Source organism: Ornithorhynchus anatinus, chromosome 1 (genome assembly GCF_004115215.2).
Source record: "Ornithorhynchus anatinus isolate Pmale09 chromosome 1, mOrnAna1.pri.v4, whole genome shotgun sequence".
In the NCBI taxonomy this organism is placed as follows: domain Eukaryota; kingdom Metazoa; phylum Chordata; class Mammalia; order Monotremata; family Ornithorhynchidae; genus Ornithorhynchus; species Ornithorhynchus anatinus.
This window is the reverse complement of record NC_041728.1, coordinates 62,539,252-62,562,897: the sequence shown is the minus strand read 5'-3', so window position 1 is coordinate 62,562,897 and position 23,646 is coordinate 62,539,252. Positions and strand designations below refer to the sequence as shown.

At 44.1% G+C, this 23,646-nt stretch overlaps 1 protein-coding gene across 3 annotated transcripts in view; it reads right to left on the bottom strand.

The window, feature by feature from the left end:
* The window catches only part of TRAF3 (TNF receptor associated factor 3), a 130,502-nt gene that overhangs the window by 59,604 nt on the left and 47,252 nt on the right, over positions 1 to 23,646 (bottom strand). For all 3 annotated transcript variants that reach the window (XM_029059655.2, XM_029059685.2, XM_029059692.2), the window contains exon 2: positions 2,771 to 2,892. The gene's annotated coding sequence lies outside the window, so the exon portion shown is untranslated. The remainder of the gene's footprint in view (positions 1 to 2,770; positions 2,893 to 23,646) is intronic.

Genomic DNA, 23,646 nt, shown 5'->3' with positions numbered 1-23,646 from the left:
GTACCAGCACATTCCAGTTTCCACCACCACTGCCAGATACCAATTTCCACCACCACAGTCGCATTGGTCTGAACAACCCTAGGGTCAGCCCTAATACATATGAATTTCATACAGTCAGTTATTAATTCTGACACTTCATCCTGGCATCCGCATTATCTATTTTATCCTTGCTCTTCCTCCCGTTCCACTATTTTGTTTGTCTGTCCCCCATTAGATCGTAAAGTCCAGAAGGGCAGGGAGAGTATGTCGGACTTCTGTTGCACATTCCTAAATGCTCTGCACCCAGACGGTGCTCAAAGAAAACCACTGATCAATGCTGACTCTTTCCAGTCAAGATTAACAATAGCTTAACTTTACTGTTAGATGCTTACAAGAAGGAAAAGAATAACACACCCATCTTCTAAGTGCATGGCTTTCTCTTGAACACTGCCAAACAGATAGGCTGCCAAAAGTTTCTGAGGCTTGAGCATACCCTGACAGAAAAGAAGGTGGTAATCACTGATAGTTTTACTGCTTTCTAAATAATCAACAGTACTTAGTAAACATTTACTCTGTGCACTGTACTAAGGACTTGGGAGAAAACAACAGTTAGTAGATAGGATCCCAACACACAGAGGAGCTTACAATCTCCTTTTGTTAGGAGACAGGCAGAAGCAGGGGGGAGGTTTATGTGCATTTCTGCATCTATGTGGAGAAATACTTTTTGTAACTGAACTCGATTTGGAACTTAACTGTAATTCAAACTCAAAGCAAAAGTACATCTGCTGACCAAAGGGTGTTCCTAGAACTGGAAATCCCGGGGAAAACCAAAAAAGGGAACAATCAATAAACAAAGAAAAAGGCTCCTGTCAACATGAAAGAATTTCTAAATAGACATTTTCTTACTCGTGACTATATGAAGAAACACGGATTAGAAATCAGGGATCAACAAGGAAGTGAAAAGGCCAGTCATTTGAAGGTAGCAGGGAATTGGTGGACAATAAATACACCTATGAAGGAGAGGTCTGCAGTTGAAGGACAGAAGAAGCTGAGTTCTATTAAAAGTTAATACACTTTTATATCTTTTCCCCAAAATAAACTAACAACATTATACATATGATGCCTGCCCCTTCCTTCTCCTAAAGAAAAAATTCTGTGCCTAAAGGTGGCTCAGGATTTAGGTTTGCTCCCTGAAGTATGTGATCCACTCCTAGGGTTCTGAGCAGTTATATTTAGGAAAATTACTGTTCACCCTGATGTTGCTTGCCTTACTCTTCCTGTGATGGGGAAGCAGCATGGCCTAGCACAAAAAGCCCGGGCCTGGGAGTCAAAAGACTTTGGTTCTAATCCCGGCTCTGCCACTTATCTGCTCTATGACCCTGGTCAAGTCACTTCACTTCTCTGGGCCTCCGCAACTGCAACTGCAAAATGGGGATTAAGGCTGTGAGCCCCATTTGGGACAGGGGCTGTCTCCAACCTGATTTGCTTTTATCCACCCCAGAGCTACAGTGCAGAGTGTCTGGCACAGAGTGCTTAAATACCACAATTATTATTACTAAACTCAAAATTGGCTCACCGGAGGGCAGAGCCTCTTAAACTTCATTACCAAGAGGTGAGCTCGACAAAGTCAGGCTGTGTCCGCAACTGACCCACTGGTGCGCCCATGGCGTACCTTTACCGGCAAACAATGCGGAAGGGAGAAACAGGTGGACATCAATCTTTGCAGACACACTCGTTTAGAACCATGACTAGGTACTCATCATGAGTAACCCCACTTCTGAAATCAAAAGACACCTATGTATACGGATGATAATAATCAGTAATAATAACTGTGGTGTTTGTTAAGCACTTATTAGGTGTGCCAGACACCACACTAAGCATTGAGGTAGATGCAAGATAATCAGGTTGGACACAGTCCCTGTTCCATACAGGATTTAATCTTTATTTTACAGAGGAGGTAACAGGCACAGAGAAGTTAAGTGACTTGCCCAAGATCTCACAGCAGGAAACAGAATTAGAACCCAGGTCCTCTGACTCCCAGACCCGTGTTCTTTCCACGAGGCCACGTTGCCGGACTCAATCTGTGTGTGTGCGTGAGTGAAGTTTTACTTCAATAAATCAAATGTAAACTGCAAAACACCTCACCTCATACACTAACGTTCAACATACTGACAAACTTCTCCAGCTCAAGGAAAAGGTACCCCGTGACCAGAAATTATAAACATGAAATGAGTACTTTTGCTTATGACCGCACTTCAAAATCCGGGGATTTTTTCAACAAAACAGTGCTGCACAGAATGACTGATGGTAACTAAAACCCTGAACTTATTCCTTTCCTTCAGAACTCCTGATAAGATTCCAAGAGGAACAACATTTTGACACATCTGGGATCCACTACTGTACTTCTGCAGGTCTTCATTTCCATGCAGGAGCCCTGCTTAGTTCAACAGAAGCCCAGAACTCATAAAGGGAAGATACCCATCACGCTAAATGGGCCCTGAAGTAAGGGGGAGGAAGAGAAGTCATCATTATTGATGCTCAACGTGCATCCTTCAAAGATCATCACACTTTTAGATTGTAATTACCTGGGCAAATAACGATTTTGAAAATAAAATATTAGTTTAAAATACTTAAAAAGGAAAAAGGAAATAAATAAGACTCAAGGCTCATTACGTGACGTCGGTAACGGAAAGAATTCAGGGGAACAGAATGCCCTCTTTCCGGGAGTTGAATTTTACTACCACTTGGGGTATTTGCAGAATAAGCTATTGATGATTTTCCATTGACATACCTGTGTGTCATAAGCAAGAAGATGTTTAGCTTGATCAGGGAGCAAGAGACTTCATTAAAGAAATGAGCAGGAAAGCGGTCCCAACCTTATCTTTCTTCAAATAATGCAGTGAAGCCCCTTATCTAGGAAACAAGCAGAAATTTTGCTTTAAGGTCTCATCTTGAAATGTTTTTTTAAAATCCTTATGAATGACCTTTCACACACGAAAACCCATCTGATAACTAGGAAATGAGGTTAGTCAGTAGAGGAAAACAAGTCCAACAACTTTTTTTTTTTTTTTTTTTACCTCAAGAGGCAGTTGGGGCTTTGAGCCCACCTTGATTGAACTCCATGTATCAATCAAGTGGATTGAAGGTCTTTATCGGTTCTCTGCTATATAAAATGATTGTTTCTCGCCCGGTCAAGCAAATTTGTAAATCCTTTTATTTAATCAATCAACGGCATTCATTGAGCACTTACTGTGTGCAGAGTACTACAGGAAGCACTTGGGAGAATACCTGTAGACACAGCCTCCACCTACAAGAAACTTACAATGTACAATCCCATTTGAAAAATTCAAAAATCTGTTGAACTTTCATCGAACTAATACGAAAGAAGGCTGGTAAAGATGTAATTACTGTACAATGGCTGCTTTCCCAGAAGTTTTCCTTTATGCTTTTATAAACCTTATATTTCCCAATGCAGGCCTCTGGGAACATTAGCGTAATTAAAAGAAAGTCATACAAACTTCATTTCCTGGACTTGCAGAATCACCAACCTTCTGAAATTGACCTATTAATTTTGTACATACGGCCCACTCCCAATCTTTCCTAATAAGATACTTACAGAACTTAATAAGAGCAACATTTTCATGCAAATCAAACCAATCTGCCCATAAAACAAATAACCATCCCACTTTCTATCCCCTTTATCTTATTCTCCTTGTTACAGATGCTCAGAGCTTTCAGAAGAGTGTTACTTTTTGCTTCGCTGAATTAAATTTGCAGTTGGGAAGAGAAGATCAAATTCAGTGGAGAAAGGAGAAAACTTAATTATAAAATACAGCTGAGTCTCCTACAACTCCTGGAGGCAAATTTAATCCGAGCAATAAAATCAAGAGTTCAGAAAATCAATTTATTTAAAACCGGGGGCGGGGGAGAGTATCCTGGTTTTGCCTTCAGGAGTCAAGAACATTCCAACTGTTGGGAAGATGCTTTGGGAGATTCCTGAAAATCATGGTCCTCAGATGGCAGGCAGCAAATTTGGGGGTGCAGGACTGCAGCCTTCCATTTTTTGGGGGGAGAGGGAAGGAGATTGTAAAATTAAATAATAATGAAGGTATTTGTTAAGCATTTACTATGTGCCAAGCACTGTTCTAAGCACTGGAAAGTTGCTTCAATAGGACTTTTTCCAGGGATGTTTTCTGCAGTGGCAATTCCATGGGGAAAAAGCCTGAGAAGCAACTAAAGGGGAAAAAAAAAATCTACCAGGTCAGACCCCCTCCCACTACACCTTTCTTCAAATTTGCTGCTATACACTGGAGATGATGGAGTTCATAGCTCTGTTCTCCAGTAGGGGATTTAACCTGGCTCCTTCCCCTCAAACTGTACGGGCTTTTTACAACTTTAGAAACAGGTTAAAAAAAAAGCTGCTATGCCAAAAAAAATCTGAATTATCAGTGACTCTTCACGCTCATGACCTCAACACCAGAAAAATAAATATTATTCATTTCCTCAGTATGGTCTGAGCGAGTGCGTTTCAAACTTCCCCAAATCAGCAACAGTGTAAACGAAATGCAGCTTTCCTAAACCTTCAGCCAAGTGACTTCCTTCAGCATTCTGAAGCTCAATAGCAGGGAAATTATCTGAGTAACCCACATTAATCATTTCCCTTGGAAGAGCATATTCACTGACAGTATGTAGCCAAGAGGTTCCAATATTTCAGAACGGACTAAGACCATTCCTTGTGTCACTGACAGCCTGCACCAAGACCATTGCATCTCATCTCCTCCATGTGATCTTAAAATAATTAATTTGATTTGCTGAAATTCTAATTTAATCTGGCAAACTATTGGGATTAACTATCTTGGTATATTAGTAATATCAGAAACTTTTTTTTAATCAATCACTACCCCAGGAGGCTGTAAAATATTTGAAGTTATTCTAGAAAACAAAAGAAAGAGCAATGCTTTATACCTATTCTGGGATGGGAATGTTTGGGTCTTATAAAAAGGTACTTCTGAAGTCCTAATAAACTTGACCACTAAGAGAAGCAGCATGGCCTAATGGAAAGAGCCCAGGGCCTGGGAGTCAGAGCACCTGGGTTCTAATCCCTGCTTTCCCATCTGTCTGCTTCGTGACCTTGGGCAAGTAATAAAAATGTTGGTATTTGTTTAGTGCTTACTATGTACAGAGCACTGTTCTAAGCACTGGTGTGGATACAGAGTAATCAGGTTGTCCCACATGGGGCTCACAGTCTTCATCCCCATTTTACAGATGAGGGAACTGAGGACCAGAGAAGTGAAGTGACTTGCCCATGGTGACACAGCTGACAGGCGGTAGATCTGGGATTAGAACCCATGACCTTTGACTCCTAAGCCCAGGCTCTTTCCACTGAGCCACGCTGCTTCACTTCACTTCTCTGGGCCTCAGTTTCCTCAACTGTAAAATGGGGGCTAAATGCCTATTTTCCCTCCTGCTTAGACTGTGAGCCCCATGTCTAACCAATTTAACTTGTACCTACCCTAGTGTTGAGAACAATGTTAGACACATAGGAAGCACTTAAATACTATAAAAATGACTAAATCCCTATAGGGACACATCTGCATCACCCTCGGACATTTTTGCTTTAAACTCCCAAAAAGGACAAACATCCAACATGATTTTGCATCTGAATTATTACAACCTTTGTGCTGACCTCTCTGACTCCGACTTCTCAGTCCATCAAGAGGATTTATCTAGCATCTACTGCATGGGGAATAATGCACTGAGTGCAATTAGTACACATGATCCACGCTCTCAAGGAATTTACAATCTAAGCAGAAGAAATGGATACTTCAAATACAGAGACAAGTAATAGAAAATATGCAACAGGCACATAGGTACTTCGGGGGAGTTGCTTATACTTTTTATGGTGCTCGTTAAGCACTCGCTATGTGCCAGGCACTGTACTAAGCCCTGGGATAGATACAAGCTAATCAGATTGGACACAATCCCTGTCCTACATGGGGCTCACGGTCTCAATCCCCATTGAACGGATGAGGTAACTAGCACAGACAAGTGAAGTGATTTGCCCAAGGTCACACAGCGGACAAGTGGCGGAGCCAAGATTAGAACGCAGGTCCTTCTGACTTCCAGGCCTGTGCTCTCTCCGTCAGGCCATACTTAAATGCTTAGGTGGCCTGCATGGGCTGAAGTAGCAGACAGAAGACATAAAAAGGGGAGATTTAAGATGAAGCGGGGAAAGCTTTCTGGAGATGTGATTTCAGGTCTTTGAAGATGAAGAGAGCAGAGATTTTCAGGGTATGAAAGGGGCAAGCAAGGAGGAAGGAGTGAGCAAAGGTCAGCAGAAGGAGAGACAAAAAGGGGGCACAGTTGTAGCTTAGTGCTTTGAGAGGAACAAAGAATGTGAGCCGGTATGGAGTGGGAGAAGAGATTGGCTAGGTGGGGAAGAGAGCTAACTGAATTCTCCGTAGCACTGGGGCAGGACTTGCTCGTCTTCTAAACTGTAAGCTCATTGCGGGCAGGGAATGTATCTGTTATATTGTTATACTTTATTAATAATAATAATAATAATGTTGGTATTTAAGCGCTTACTATGTGCAGAGCACTGTTCTAAGTGCTGGGGGAGATACAGGGTCATCAGGTTGTCCCACATGAGGCTCACAGTCTTCATCCCCATTTTATAGATGAGGTAACTGAGGCACAGAGAAGTGAAGTGATTTGCCCAGTCACACAGCTGACAAGTGGTGGAGTCAGAATGAGAACCCATGACCTCTGACTCCCAAGCCCGGGCTCTTTCCACTGAGCCACGCTGCTTCTCTGGTTCTACTTTACTCTCCCAAGTGCTTAGTACAGTGCTAACTGTACTTTCCAAGCATTTAGTACAGTGCTCTGCACACACTAAGCGCTCAATAAGTACGGCTGAATGAATGCTCTGCACACAGTAAGCCCTCGATAAATACGAATGACTGACAGAGGAAAGGCAACAATTGGCGATTTTTGAGATGTGGGAAGACGGGCATAAGAATCACGTTTCAGAGAAACGACACAGGCAGCCGAGTGAAAATGGACTGGAGTGGAGAGACTGGAGGCAAGGATGTTGACGGAGAAGTCAATCCAGGATATGACAGGGGCCTGGGTCAGCGGGGTGCTCACCTGAATGGAGGGGAAGGGGTGGGTCCCGCGAATCGTTGCAGAGGAAGAACCAACAGCATTTAGTGAAAGGCTGAATATAGGGTTTGAGAGAGAAGGAATAGACAAAGATAATGCCAGAGTTGGATTAGGAGATGGGAGTGGTTTCAATTGTGATGAGAAGGCTAGGTGGGGGAGAAAATTCATTAATTAATTCATTCAATAATATTTACTGAGCACTTACTATGTGCAGAGCACTGTACTAAGAGCTTGGAATGTACAATTCGGCAACAGATAGAGACAATCCCTGCCCACTGACGGGCTTACAGTCTAATCGGGGGATGTAGGAGAGAAGCTGGTTTGGACTTATTGTATTGCGCTTGGGGTGCCAGCAGGACATCCACGTTAACGTGTCCTGGAGGCCGGAGAAATGTGAGCTTGCAGAGAGGGAGATATGTCAGAGAAAGGGATAATAATAATAATGTTGGTATTTGTTAAGTGCTTACTATGTGCCGAGCACTGTTCTAAGTGCTGGGGTAGATAGAGGGTAATCAGGTTGCCCCACGTGAGACTCACAGTCTTAATCCCCCTTTCACAGATGAGGTCACTGAGGCACCAAGAGGCTAAGCAACTGGCCCAAAGTCCCACAGCGGACAGGTGGCGGAGCCGGGATGAGAACCCATGACCCCTGACTCCTAAGCCTGTGCTCTTTCCACTGAGAGGTGGTAGTTAAAGCCACGACTCTCCAATCTAACCGTCAGTCATATTTACTGAGTAAATACCGTGTGCCAAGCACAGTATTAGGCGCTTGAGAAAGTATAATACGATAGAGTTGACACAAGTAATAAAGTACAACACAATCCCTTGCCCCTAAAGGGCATTAGTCTGTCCGAGGGAGTGTAAATTGAAATGAGAAGTGGATGCAGGACAGAACTCTGAGGGACACCTACAGTGGGAGGGTGGGAGGCAGAGGAAAAAACCGTGAAAGAGACAGAGAAGCACTGACCAGAGAGAAAGCAGTAGTCCGTGGGGACCAAGAGGTCAAGGAAGATTAAGGACAGAATCTGTCAGATTCGGCAAGATGGAGGTTACTGGTGATCTTGAAGAGAGTAGTCTGGGGGGAGGGCATTCCAGTCTACCCACCACGCAGAATGGCAAGAACCCCTTTTTTCAAGCATCTATGTCACACCCCTACTCTGATATCTACAGGGGTTCCCAAGTGGCACTTCCCTTCACATAAAACTCTTAACCGGGGACTTCAATCACAAGACAAACTCCTGGGACCTGGCCTGCATCTGAACCAGCCCAACCTGACTTCCACTGGAGAATTCTACACGCTTATCTTTAGCATACAGTGATGACTCCACTGGGTTCATTAGTCTGTCCAAAGCTTGCACAGTTAGGAATTTTATCTAGGGGTCAGACATAGAGAGGTTTATCTGGCCCAACCTGACCCTAAATCCTGGAAGTCCTGGCGGGAGGCCTGAGAAAATCTGATATGGGAAAAATACAGGCCATTATAATGGGGCTAGAGTGTATTCCATTGACTAGGTCACCTATTCACTGCCCTGCCTATCCCATTTATAGCACAATTTATCCCATTTACAATATAAATCCCACAATTGGCCACTATCCCACAATCCCCCTTGACTGTGAGCTTGTTGTGGGTAGGAATGTGTTGTTATATTGTATTCTCTCCAGTGCTCAGTACGTTGTTTTGCACACGGTAAGCGCTCGATAAATGACTGAATGAATTTTTAATAATAATAATAATAATAATGTTGGTATTTGTTAAGCGCTTACTATGTGCCGAGCACTGTTCTAAGCGCTGGGGTAGACACAGGGGAATCAGGTTGTCCCACGTGGGGCTCACAGTCTTAATCCCCATTTTACAGATGAGGGAACTGAGGCACAGAGAAGTTAAGTGACTTGTCCACAGTCACACAGCTGACAAGTGGCAGAGCTGGGATTTGAACTCATGAGCTCTGACTCCAAATGACTTTTATTATTACCACTATTATGATTAATTGTTTAGATCTCTTCCATTAGCTGTCCTCCTCACCATTTAACTGCCCTCATCTCCCAGTGGTCTTTTCATGCCAAGCCAGCCTACAACCTGTCTCTGCAAACACTCTCCCACTTTTTGCCTTGCATCACCACAAAGGGTTGGGGAGGGAGCGGGGGAAGACAGAAGCAGCCTAGCAGGTCTCCACATGGTTTCGAGTGTCGGGTAGACTGAGGCGGCTACTGCAGCTACGGGTCGCCGTGGCTACCGTCGTCACAGCTGGACCTTGAACCACAAAGAGCCCCAATCCCTGCTCCTCTAGCCACAGTAACCTACTGCTTTGGTTGTCGTTACTTTGCATCTGTTCTTATTTTATGTTGTTTTAGTGTTTCATCTCTCTCTCTCTAAGTCCGTCACCAGACCCCTCTCTTCCCTCATACACAGACCGTGAGCCCCTCAAGCACTAAGGACCATGTCTAACTCTCACCCAGGTACTCTTTTCGCATGCTTCGCACAAAGAATATAGTTGTTAAATACTATTAATATTACTAATGCTTCTCTAAGCCACTGCACACACTAATCTCCTAGTCTGGAAGTTTCCCTCTCTACCACCAAACCACATCCCTCTCCTTCTTTCGTATTCTATTAAAAACCCATCTCTTCTAGGCAGCCTTCCGAGAGCACGGGCCCGGGAGTCAGAAGGTCATGGATTCTAAGTCCGGCTCTGCTACTTGTTTGCTGTGTGCCCTTGGGCAAGTCATTTCACTTCTCTGTGCCTCAGTTATCTCATCTGTAAAATGGGGACAAAATTTTACAGGGACCTTGTCTAACTCGATTTGCTTGTATACATCTCAGTGCTTAGTACAGTGACTGGCACAATAAACTCTTAACAAATGCCACTATTATTACTGTTAACAATCCCAATTGACTCTAGTCAATCGGACCAATCCACCTCACCCACCCTAGTATTCTGTCTGCTTATCAAGTGGATGTATAAGTTGTTGAGATTTGTTTTTTCTTACCTACCTTTTACATTCTACCAGCTAACAGACAAGACAGTATTTTCCAATTAGGCAGACTCATGCTGAACATTCTCACATTAAATAAGTGTCATGAGCCTAAAATTGCCTCCAATTAATCAATGCTATTGAATGAGAGCTTACTCAAAAAGCTTGGATCTATCCCACTGCTTAATGCAGTGCCTGGAACATAGTAAGTGCTTAAATACCTTAAAAAAATAAGCATGCAGAGCACTGTACTAAGTGCTTGGTAGAGTACAATACCACAGAATCAGTAGACATGCTCCATGCCCACCAGGAACTTTGTCTTAATCTCTCATTATAAAAGTTTAATAGGTGAAATTGTCTGCTTCTATTGATGAAATTGAAGTTATCACATTTAGGTTATCACATTTCTAAACTGTATCAAAATGATCTGTACTATTTAACTCAGAAATGTGGTATAAAATGTACTGACTTTTTCCAGGTCAGTCCCCCAAATTCCATCTAATAATTCCTTCAAACAAGCTCTTTATCCTGCATTGTTAGTTTTCACTGAATTGCTCTAAATCGTTTCACTTCACTCAGTGAATTTAAATAAATATTGGTTATGCAGGGCCAACTCCCTTATCGCATCAAAAAAACAGATCAATATTTTAAACTTAAAACAGTTCACTGACACCACTTTTAAATAAATCAAACTGCTCATTTAAAAAATTCAGGAACAGTATTGAAATAAATGCTTAAAATGGCATGAAAAAACAGGAAAAGCATTTTCCTGCAGCACTTTTAACAGCATGAACACAGTGACAGAACAAAAAGGAGGACCCCGTCACTTGGGGAAGACTTTAAGACTCTAAGTTTACTGTGGGCAGGGAATGTGTCTATTTACTGTTTTACTGTACTCTCCCACTTGATTAGGAGAGTGCTCTGCACACTGTAAGCGCCCAATAAATACAATGGAATGAATGAATGAATGAAGCAGGGGTAGAAGACGTCTATACGCGGTCACCCCACCCTAAAAACAACCTCCCTTATTAAGATCCCAAGAACTTTCAAATCTGGTTTTCATATCAAATTTCAGGTCACACAAGGAAATAATTTACCTCACAGAGGGATGGCAGTACAATGAATACCAAAGAGGCAATGTGCTGATCTTGAAGATTACCTGTCAAATTTCTAATAAAGGTAAGAAATATCAGAGTCTTTCATAGAGGCACCATTTTGTTATCAATCCATGGTATTCACTGAGCACTTACTGTGTGCAGAGCACTGTACTGAGCGCTTGAGAGAATATGATACAGAAGAGTTAGTAGACACCCACAAGGAGCTTAGAGTCTAGAAGGGGAGACAGACATCAATATAAATAAATGACAGATATCGACATAAGCACTGCGGGACTGAGGATAAGGTGAATATCGAGTGCCCAAGGGGAAAGACCCAAGTGCACAGACAGGGAGTTAATGAAAGAGAGCAATTAGTTATCATATATTTCCTACATTAACCACTCTTGCCTTTCCAAATCTCCTTTGATGTTTAAGTTTTATTCACTCAAACATTTGGAGAGCCCGAGTGGGGAAAGATTGTAGGGGGGAACATCTCTTTGGGGCCTATACTCGGCCTGGAGTTTCTTCTTTAGGTCATACTCCGAACGGCCTAGCCTCACCTCTAGGATTGGGGAAGGCAGAGAGCTTTGCGTGAATGGTCATTCATGGAAGCATACAGTCTTCCACAAACAAGGAGGGTAGCGCACGGGAGTACAGAGGTGTGGTTACTACCTGGTGGGCGGGGAGGGGTGATCCTGAGGGCCCAAGGAGGCCTGAAATGAGGAAGGAGTGTGGGGGAAGAGAGGTGACACTCTGGCCCCACACCTAGCTCACAGCCCAGTTCAATTCAAGGCCTACGGGCCAGAACCTGGTTTGAGAGGTGTAAATCAAGTGACATGCCTGCCCAGCTTTGTCAGATGAAAGGCGCTTGAAGGACCGGTGGTCGTTCATCTGGTTTTATACCAGCCAGTCCAGTTTCTTGAGTATGCTTAAGTGCTGTCAGCGGTCACTTTAACGAAGTCACTGACCCTACATCACTTAGGGTTGTTTACGTTACACCACACAATTCTATAAACGGGGCTGGTAGAGAGGCGGATAAACAGTACGCCAAGGGCTCTTATTTTGCCTACGCTCCGTGCTCTCTGACGTCCACAAATATCTATGGATTTAGAGGGGGTGTTCAGTCTTCTCTTCTCCTCACAAGGCTCCCGAAGCAGCTGTGTCATTTGATCACTAACAGAGGGGGCAAGGACCTGTTGGGGGAAGAAGATAGAGAAGGGCAATGCCGGTTTATGATATGGCAAGGGATTCATTTCTTCTGATTTCCTCCTGTTTGGTTAATATAGGGAGAAAAAGGAACTACCCAAAAAGCTGCAGTGGTAGTAAATGAGTCACGGAACTACATGTCTGAGCTGATCAAGACCAGGAAGGACCGGAAAACTTGTGAGAAAGCCTGGTAAGGGCCAAAGGTCAACCAGAGCATCACAACTACCATAAAGGAAAACTCTACTGGCCTACATACTTTATGAAGAGGTGGTTGTTTCAGCAGGCTTATCTTTTCAAAAACTTACACACTTATTCACCTACAAGTCCCATAAGAAAGAAGAGTAATAAAACACCCGTCAGGGTTGAAACAACTATTCGACATATCAAATACCCCACGTGCTATCCCAATATAGTGCAATAATAATTGTAGCCTCTCTTTCAAAGATAGCAGTGCATTTGAAAGAGTCAAGGTGGTCAAAGATATTACTCAGTTTAGAAGACTACATCCTTTCTACAATGAAGCAATGTGGCCTGGTGGAAAGAGTACAGTACTGGGAGTCAGGAGACCTGGGTTCTAATCCCAGCTCCACCACTTGCCTGCCGTCTGACCATTCATTCATTCAATAGTATTTATTGAGCGCTTACTATGTGCAGAGCACTGTACTAAGCGCTTGGGATGAACAAGTCGGCAACAGATAGAGACAGTCCCTGCCGTTTGACGGGCTTACAGTCTAATCGGGGGAGACGGACAGACAAGAACAATGGCAATAAATAGAGTCAAGGGGAAGAACATCTCGTAAAAACAACGGCAACTAAATAGAATCTAGAATAAAACTAGAATCTAGAATAAAAATAGAAAACTACAAAAATACACACTGGCTGACAAATATGCCCAAGGTTAATATGTAATGAAGTCAAACATATAAATTCTTCAATATATGTTAAATAACTTAAGAGGAAAAAAAAGAGGTTGAGAGCGGGAGAGAGAAGATGCCCATACTCAAAAGAAGACACCTGCTGGTGAGATTCACCAAAAAAGGCCTATAAATGATGCTGATGGCCTGGCTGAAGGAATCATCTCTCAGGTATCTGGTATCCACGATCTACTCGTCCTAATTTCAGAAATATATCTGATCTGGTGGAGTGTCTGTAGTGAGCAAAAACTGGCCTGAATGGACCATCAGTCTGACCCAAGGGGGCATTTGTGGCCTATTAAAATAATTTACTTGCTTTTCCCTTTACATTTCTTTAAACTCCAGGTTATCTGATGATGTCCTTACTTGAGACCTGATTAGCTAATCTCTCAGGTTACAGCATGTAAGGTACCTTCTTCTTGGTTCTCTGTAAAGTACAATTAGGCTCTACCTTCACAAATCTAAGAGTAAAACCTTTCTCAATAGGCATGGCTTTTAATAAATCGCTTTTAAAGAATACCTTTTGCATGAGATAAATGAAAAATAAACAAACGCGATAAATTCTTCCATAACACGTGTTTTAACTTTGCATTTTAAAGAGAATTCTGTTAAGGAACATTCTCCTAACCTCTGCATATATGTGGATAGAACGAGGTGTGTTTTCAGAAGAAAGAATTGTAGACACAGTAAGCTAACTTTAAAAGCAAGACTGGTCAGGAATGAGAACTCCATATAGTAGGAGAACAGCGTGTATGGAATAGCCCATGATTCAATGTCGTTACCTTCCTCGAAAATGTAGGTTTTTTTGCAAATGTCTATGTCATGGGTATGTTTTCCCATAGACCTTACAGGTCATAAATTAGCACCTGATTCAGAACCTCTGAAAAAATAACATGAAATCCCTTTACACGCTACATACTGTAACATAAACATTACTAAACAACTGTTAAATTTTTTAAAAACAGCTCAAAGCATAACATCACAACATGAGCTCCTGGAGTTATGATACGATTACAGATCTTTGCAGGAGACTGCGGAAGTAGAATCCTGTTCTGCTGTTATACAGACTTTTCAACTTCAGTGAAGAATCTATCCAACTTAGACTGAACAGCAGCCTTCTTTACTTCAAAAACCCCCTTACAGCAGACTAACAATCAATTAATGGCATCTGTTGAGCGTCTACTGAGTGCAGGGCGCTGTACTCAGCGCTTGGGAAAATACGATACAACAGAGTTGGTAGATGTGATCCCTGCCCACGAGATGGCTTATCTTCTGCACCTCTGAATTCCTCATGGAACTCACTGCTAAGGGCCTCTCAGGATATTCCACACGAGCTTGTAGGCCTGGTGTTCTGCTACCTACAGCAGCCTGTCTCGGAAACTCACCTTCAGTCCTTTAGTACCTCCATCTCTAAGGCACCACAATGGGCCACATTTTGCTGAGGAAGGAAGCTGTTCTCACACTGTGAATTTGGTGAGTAGTACTGCCCCTCAACCCCCTCCTCTCACCCTCCACTATTTCCAATTTCTTCCTCTTCCCTCCACCTACCCATAACTCCATTTTACTTAACTGTGTGGTCACATTCCATTTTCGGAGGTGTTTCTACCCCCCACCCCCGACTTTTAATTCTAACCTTTAGCATCCGCCTTTGCTGCCCCAACATTTCCCATTCGTCAGCCCAAAGCCCCAGTTTCTTGGTCATAGGACAGAGGCGGGGACACATCAGAACTGGATGGATGGGAGTTCATTCATTCACTCATTCAATCGTCTTTATTGAGCGTTTACTGTGTGCAGAGCACTATACTAAGTGCTCGGAAAGTACAATTCAGCAGCAAATAGAGACGATCCCTGCCCAACAATGGGCTCACAGTCTACAAGGGGACAGACAGACATCAAAACAAGTAAATGGGCATCAATAGCATCAATATAAGTAAATAGAATTACAGATATATACACATCATTAATAAAATAAAATACAATAATAAATATGTACATATATACACAAGTGCTAAGGGGCGGGGAGGGGGGTAAAGCAGAAGGAGTGAGTCGAGGAGATGGGGAGGGGAGGAGGAGCAGAGGAAAAGGGGGGGCTTAGTCTGCGTTCTTTTCCAAACTGCTGCTCAATGGTACTGACTGAGAACTTCCTGTGTGCAGATGACTGAACTAAGCACTTGGGATAGTGCAGTATAACCGAGTTGGTAGACACATTCCCTGTCACAAGGAGCTTGCAGTCTAGAGGGGGAGACAAACATTACAATGTTTTGTGGATCTGTTCACAAGTGCTGAGGGTGGGGTGAAAATCAAGTGCTTAAAGGGTACAAATCCAAGCGCACATGCAACATGGAAGGGAGTGGCGGAAATGAGGGCTCTTAGGGAAGACCCCTTGGAGGAGATGTGATTTTAATAAGGCTTCGGAGATGGGGATGGTGGTGGTCTTTCCCTGTGCCTTGATCTCACCTGTCTTACTGCCGGCCCCTGGTCCACGTATCACCTCTGGCCTGGAACGCCCTCTCTCCTCACATCCGCCAGACAATTACTCTCCTCCCTTTCAAAGCCTTACCGAAGGCACATCTCCTCCAAGAGGCCTTCCCAGACCAAGCCCCACTTTTCCTCATCTCTCACTCCCTTTGATCTTCCCACCTCTCTCCGCCCCACGGCCCTTCTGCATATATCTGTAACTTTATTTATATTGATGTCTATTTGTACTGATGTCTGTCTCACTGCCCCAGACTGTGAGCTCTTTGTGGGCAGGGACTGTCTCTCTATTGCTGTATTGTACTTTCCCAAGGGCTTAGTATATTGCTCTGCACACAGTAAGCGCTCAATAAATATGACAATGAATGAGTAAAGGGGAGAGTTCCAGGCCAGAAGGAGAGCATGGGCAAGGGGTTAGGGGTGAGACTGACTGAGATTGGGGTACAGTGAGTAGGATGGTGTTCGAAGGGGGTAGTGTGCAGGCTGGGCTGTCTGAGGAGACAAATGAGGTAAGGTAGGAGGGGGTGGGCTGGTTGAGTGCTTCGAAGCCAGTGGTCAGGAGGCTCTGCTTTGATGCCGAGATGGATGGGCAGGTCTCTCTCCCCAACAGGGAAGTGAAGCTGAGCTACAAACTAATGACTGCTTAGTGGGGTAAAATGGCTGGGGGGGGGGGGGGGGGGGGGTGGCCGCTGCTGGAATTAAAGGTGAAGGGCTAAAACATTAAAACATGGTGTGACGCAGCAGGCTTCAGCACAAATGGAGTGTTGGGTAGGGATTGTCTATCCGTTACCGCATTGTACTTTCCAAGAGCTCAGTACAGTGCTCTGCACACAGTAAGCGCTCAATACATATGACTGAATGAATGAATGAGTGTGGAGGTAACCATAAAGGGTGGGGAGGACACCAACCTACTGCAGCTGGATGTAACACTTGGGACTGAGCTGACATATTCTGAGGCATGCCCCTAAACACGGTTTAACACTCTCCTCAGTTACCCAAACTGTGGGGCATTCATAACCTGGGGCATGCTAACATTTAATTATTTCCAGCTTCTTACAAAAGCTCCTTTCTAAATTGCATTTTCATCCATTTTCTCGTCGATCTTATTATGATACTATAACAGGGACCCCAACCGTGACTGGGTCTGCCGGTCTGGTTTTACACATCCTCCATAATAACCCTCACATTTTTTGGGACAGATCTCTCCTCCAACCACAATTCTCCTGGGTCTGTTCATTCCAACCCCCAGCTTCCCCCCGACACGTTGCTCCCTAGCTGAGAGCACTGCCCCAGCCCAGGCCTAGATGGCTAAAGCCAAGTGGACGAAGTGCAGGACCTGGGTTCTAATCCCGACTCCACCACTGGTCTGCTGTGTGAACTTGGGCAAGTAACTTCACTTCTCTGGGCCTCAGTGAGCCTCATGTGGGACAGGGACCGTGTCCAACCTGAATGACTTGTATCTATCCCAGCGCTTATAACAGTGCTTGGCATAGTAAGCACTTAGCAAATACTATTATTATTATTGTTAATATTATTAGATCCTGCATGCCATCTGATACCCCAAGGGGGCCCAGTGGAGCTCAACACTGCTCTGGATGGCAATAGGCTCCGGCCTGCACAGGGCAGCAGATGACCCTGACTGATAATAATAATAATGTTAATGTTGGTATTTGTTAAGCGCTTACTATGTGCAGAGCACTGTTCTAAGTGCTGGGGTAGACACAGGGGAATCGGGTTGTCCCATGTGGGGCTCACAGTCTTAATCCCCATTTTACAGATGAGGGAACTGAGGCACAGAGAAGTGAAGTGACTTGCCCACAGTCACACAGCTGACAAGTGGCAGAGCTGGGATTAGAACTCATGACCTCTGACTCCAAAGCCCGTGCTCTTTCCACTGAGCCACGCTGCTTCTCATAATTATTATTACATTATGATTATCCCTGAGGACAATGCTGCCCCTGTGAGATTTTTTTTCCCGCCCCGACAAGTATACAGCTGCAGTACAGCCAGCAAGCCAAGCTTGGTCCCCATCGTTTCTTGGTCCTCATGCAAGTCCAAGCCCTGGAGGACACTTCCCCAACTCCCTCCCATTCAATCCCAACTCCTCCCTTAATCCCACTCAGACTAGGACAGCCAACCCTTTGGGTTTAACCTGGACGCTTCTGTAATTTGCTGTCATTCCACCGCCCCCGTCCCCCCGCTCCTGACCTCATTTAAAGGGTTCACGGGAGGTAGGAACACCATATAAATACCCAGAGAACTAGCACAGAGAGGATGGGGGAGCAGGTGCTATGAAGTCCTGTATTTAGTTGCTTTCATTTCCCCATTCACTCTCCTTTCTGCATCACCCTTATACTTGAATCTGAACCTTTAAGTACTTGAAAGTCACCAGACCCTCAGCACTTGGGCACAGAGTCCTATATTCGTCTATTTCCCCTAGCTATATTATATTTTAATTTCTATCTCCCCCTTTAAACAGTAAGCTCCTTCAGGGCAGGAAACACGCCTTCCAATTCTATTATTATTGTACTCGCTCGAGCGTTTAGTACAGTGCCCAGCACACAGTAAGCACTCAAAAATATAACTGATAGACTCAAGGGAAAAGGAAAGACCTAATATAATAACAACAATAATAATAATAATAATAACTGTGGTATTTTATAAGTGCTTACTATGTGCCAGGCACTCTACTAAGAGCCGGGGTGGATACAGACAAATCAGGTTGGACACAGCCCCTGTCCCACATTGGGCGGGGGGGGGGGGGGGAGGCAGTCACAGTCTTAATCCCCATTTTACAGAAGGGAACCGACTTGCCCATGATCACAAAGCAGACAAATGGCAGAGTCATGACTAGAATCCGGGTCCCCTGACTCCCAGGCCTGTGCTCTTTCCACTAGGCCCGCTGCTTTCTATATTTTCCACCGCCAGTGCCCAGCACAGTTATGTACCCCATGATGACATTTAATTAAGGCAGAACATGAGGTGTTCCCTGACTCCCTAGCCAAGGGAGAAAGGTGCAGTTAAACAGGAAGGGTTTCAGTAAGGGAGCCCAGCAAACCGGGCCTTTCCGAATGGGGGCCGGAATGGCACTCATCTCTCCCCCCTACCAGTACCATCTGATGCCTTCCCTACTTCTGGGGATCCAACTTACTTCTGCTGCCCTCACAGAGATCTCCTGGCGGGGGGGGCAGCATAGAGAATGTAAAAGCACATAAAGCGCCCCAATATTTTAGCGTAATCTGCCTTTACATGATACTGCTGCCAAGGTAATCGAATCACTTATCCTCTCCCGCTTTGAATACTGTATCAGTCTCCTTGCTGACCTCCCTGCCTCCTACTCCAGCATACATACTGGAGAAGCAGCGTGGCTCAGTGGAAAGAGCACGGGCTTTGGAGTCAGGGCTCATGAGTTCGAATCCCAGCTCTGCCACTTGTCGGCTGTGTGACTGTGGGCAAGTCACAACTTCTCTGGGCCTCAGTTCCCTCATCTGTAAAATGGGGATTAAGACTGTGAGCCCCACGTGGGACAACCTGATTCCCCTATGTCTACCCCAGCGCTTAGAACAGTGCTCGGCACATAGTAAGCGCTTAACAAATACCAACATTATTATACTTCACTCTGCTGCCTGGATCATTTCTCCACAAAAACGTTCAGTCCATGTTTTCCCACTCCTCAAGAACCTCCAGTGGTTGCCCATCCACTTTCACGTCAAACAGAAACTCTTCACCATTGGCTTTAAAGCAGTCAATTACCTTGACCCCTCCTACCTCATCTCACTACTCTCCTACTCAACCCAGCCCACACGCTTCACTCCTCTGATGCCAATCTACTCACTGTACCTCCATCTCATCTCTCTCACCACCGACCTCATGCCCACGTCCTACCTCTGTCCTGGAACGCCCTCCCGCCTCATATCCGACAGACAACTACTCTCCCCAGCTTCCAAGTCTCATTGAGGCACATCTCTTCCAAGAGTGCCTCCCTGACTAGCCCCTCTTTTCCCTTTCTTCAACTCCCTTCTGCATCACCCTGACTTGCTCCCTTTATTCATCCCCTCTCCAAGCCCCACAGCAGTTATGTACACATCTGTAATTTATTTATTTATATTAATGTCTGCCTACCCCTCTAAACTGTAGTAAGGTCGTTTGCAGGGAATGTGTCTGTTATATCGTTGTACTGTACTCTCCCAAGCACTTAGTAGATTGCTCTGCATATAGTAAGCATTCAGTAAATACGACTGACTGAAGCCAAAGTGAAATATAAACACCTAAGCAGGATGGATCATGATCTCCTAAATTTTAACGATGGCTCTCAAATGAAATTGAATGTCTTTTCGGCTCTGAGCTGGAAAATCCACTTAAAATGCCACAGGGTTAAGGACCTATTGACAAGCTATTGAAGGCGCCTCGGGAATGTAACACTAGGATCTCCGAGGAAGTACAAAGGCATAATCGTCTGGAATGCATTATTTTCCACTGATTTACAATAAACCAAAAACCTTTTCTGTTCTATCACTTATACTTGAGCAAGAAATAGCAACAGGTGGCACTCATACATTCACCAGTAATGAAAACATAAACTCCACACAACTTACATATATCTAGAAAGCAAAATCAATCCTGGAAAAAAAAAATCTAACAATCCCTAACTCTTCTGATGAGAAGTAAACCTCAACATAAAGGGAACCTCAAGGCAAGCATAAAAATTATCCAAGGCCATCTGCCATTTTTCCATTCCAGGTTACAGAAAGATATTTTAATGCCACAGGTTACAACTCTGAAGCTAAAGAAAATAGGATTACTACAGTTATCCAAATTCAATAGGTGCCTTTCCTGAATCAAGTTCAAACCTTTTAAACTGTCCCTAACAAGAAATCAAACTTGGAGTTTTTAATCTTCCTCAGCACCGAATTTACATGACCTTTCCAAGAAGCTTTAACAAATATTAAAAATTACAAGCTGCAGAAAGTCCCTTACCTTATCTTCTGCTATCCAAACACAGAGCTGAAACGCAATTATTAGACCCAGACTGCAAGAGGCACCTTCTGAGGAAACCCCATTGCACCAGTAACTTTAACAGTTATGCTGCAGGACATGCCCACGCTAGCTGTAGGGTACCAAAAAACTGTTTATCTTCCTTTGCCTAAATGACCAAATCTTTCAACTCTGAAGAGGGAGAATCGCCGTCATTATTTTCCATTTCTAACTGCAGAAATCAGTCAACAGTTCTGGGGTAAAAAAAAGTAGGAGTTATTACAGGTTGTTTCCCTATTAATAGCAACCTTTACCAATTACTGCAATGCAGTCTTTTTGAAGGCTACACAACGGAGGAATAAGGAAAGAACCCGAAGGTGCATGGAGCTGCTCTGCAAACACAATGATCTAAAACATTTTATCTTAAACACTGCTGCAGAAGGTTCACTATTGGAATCTTTCTATCCCAGGTTTCCAAGGAGTTGTTCGTTTCACATTTTTTCCTAGGGAATGGATTTGATGCAACTGAGAAGGTTTGGGGGGAGAGGGAGCTCAGAAGATTAAATTCTCCCGCGGAGGAGGAGGAAGGAAGGAGTGGTGGGGGTGGGGGAAAGAGACACTGGGGGAGCAAGACGGGGCAGGTGACAGGAGGAGGCTGGAAGAAGGAAGAGAAAGACTGGGGGAGCAAGAGAGGGAAGGTGAGGGTAGTAGGGTAGGAGGGGGAAGGGTCTTAGCAGGTCCCGCCATTCCAATTTGCAAAAGAAAAAAGGCTAAATCCCTAACTGTGGAATTACTTTGCCCGGGGTTCTCTCCTCCAAGTTCATGTGATGAGCAGCATGTAAAATGGGCCTGTCAATCCTCTCCCAAGCCCTTAGTATGGTGCTCTGCCCACAGCAAGCGCTCAATCAATACGATTGATTCCAAGATAGATATAATCGCACTAAATCTTCTGATTCCACTGTGGGCCAGCAGAGCCTTGACTACACGTGTATATGTCTATATAATAATAATGTTGGTATTTGTTAAGCGCTTACTATGTGCCGAGCACTGTTCTAAGCACTGAGGTAGACACAGGGGAATCAGGTTGTCCCACGTGGGGCTCACAGTCTTAATCCCCATTTTACAGATGAGGTAACTGAGGCACCGTGAAGTTAGGTGACTTGCCCAAAGTCACACAGCACAGAAAGCGGGCATGATGGGCAGGCCAAAGAGGTGTGGAAGATTTGACCGTCGGGCACAGGGGGAGCTGGGTTTGTGTTATCCGAGAGGTGGGTTTGCCAGCCAAGTCTCACGGTGGCAGAGCTCATGATAATAATAATAACGGTATTTGTAAAGCGCTTACTATGTGCAGAGCACTGTTTTAAGCGCTGGGGTAGACACAGGGTAATCAGATTGTCCCCCGTGGGGCTCACATTTTTATTTAATCCCCATTTTTACAAATGAGGTAACTGAGGCACAGAGAAGTTAAGTGACTTGCCCAAGGTCACACAGCAGACAAGTGGCGGAGCCGGGATTAGAACCCACGATCTCTGACTCCCAAGCCAGGGCTCTTTCCACTAAGCTATGCTGCTGGCAGTGCAGGGAGGTGCTGGTTTCAAATTTAGGTTTCAAGGCTGCCATTTTCATGTGTAGAATCCAAGAAACAGGCAGATCTCCAGGGTCTCATTTGGGTAGAAGGCCCATGGCACAAACGATGCTGACATCTCCCTGAGGAACTCTGACAGCCAAGTAGAATCTGTAGCATGGTGTGGTGGACAGAGCATGGGGCTGGGAGTCAGAAGATCATGGGTTTTAATTCTGACTCTGCCACTTGCCCACTGGATGGCCTTGGGCACGTCACTTCACTGTGCCTCAGTTCCCTCATCTGGAAAATGGGGATTAAGACTGGGAGCCCTATGTGGGGCAGGGACTGTGTCCAACCAGATTTCCTCATACCCACTCCAGCGCTCAGTACAGTGCCTGGCACAAAGTAAGGGCTTAATAAAACCACAATTGCTATTATTACTGTCCCCCTCCCCCGCAAGTTTTTAAATGTAAAAACTACTCTTTCAATTTTTAACGCCAGCATTTTGGTGCTGTCTTGGTACAGGATTCCAAGCGGTCGGCGTTAAAAGTTTAAAAGGTGATTAGAGTAGTTTTGACAGGAAAAACCTGCAGGAGCCAGTGAATGTGGAAAAGTATAAGACCCGGAGTGACGTCTACTAGGAGAGAAGTAACTTGAAGGTGTGTGGGGGCTGAGGGTGGAAGAACAGTGAGAGGCAGAACAGGAGGGGAGGGGACGAGACAAAGAGAAACTTCATTTTGTGATTAAAAACTCTACCTGATAATTCTCAAGATTTTGTTGGTGTCTGGCTGTCATCAGACAATGGATCAATGATTTGAGAGAATCAGTAGTGACTCCCAAGATTTTTTTTCCCTGACATGACTACTAGCTCAGAGTTCTTCAACAGGTAATTGAATTTTAGCCTATGATACTTACCAAAAAAAATATTCAAAACTTAAACTATGGATTATATTTCCCTGAATAACTTTATGCTTGCTCACACTGACTTCAACAGAGATGACACCACTATTGAAAATAGGGTAAGATGTTTAGAAAAAACATTAGGTTAATAACCAACCAGAGTACTACGGTAAAGATTATTTGTTTATAAAATCTTTGCCACTCTGCAGGCAGAGCTACCTTATTAGCAAGAAAGAGCCCTAAATAATTTTATATAATCAAATGCCTGTGGCCATTTTCTCTTGTGGCAAGAGAATACAGTTTTTGTATGGTAAATTTTAGAGGAGAGAAGCCCAGAGGAGCACAGAAATTAGTCTTTGAAACATTTTTTTCTTTCAAGAAGGGATCCTCCATTGTAGGGATT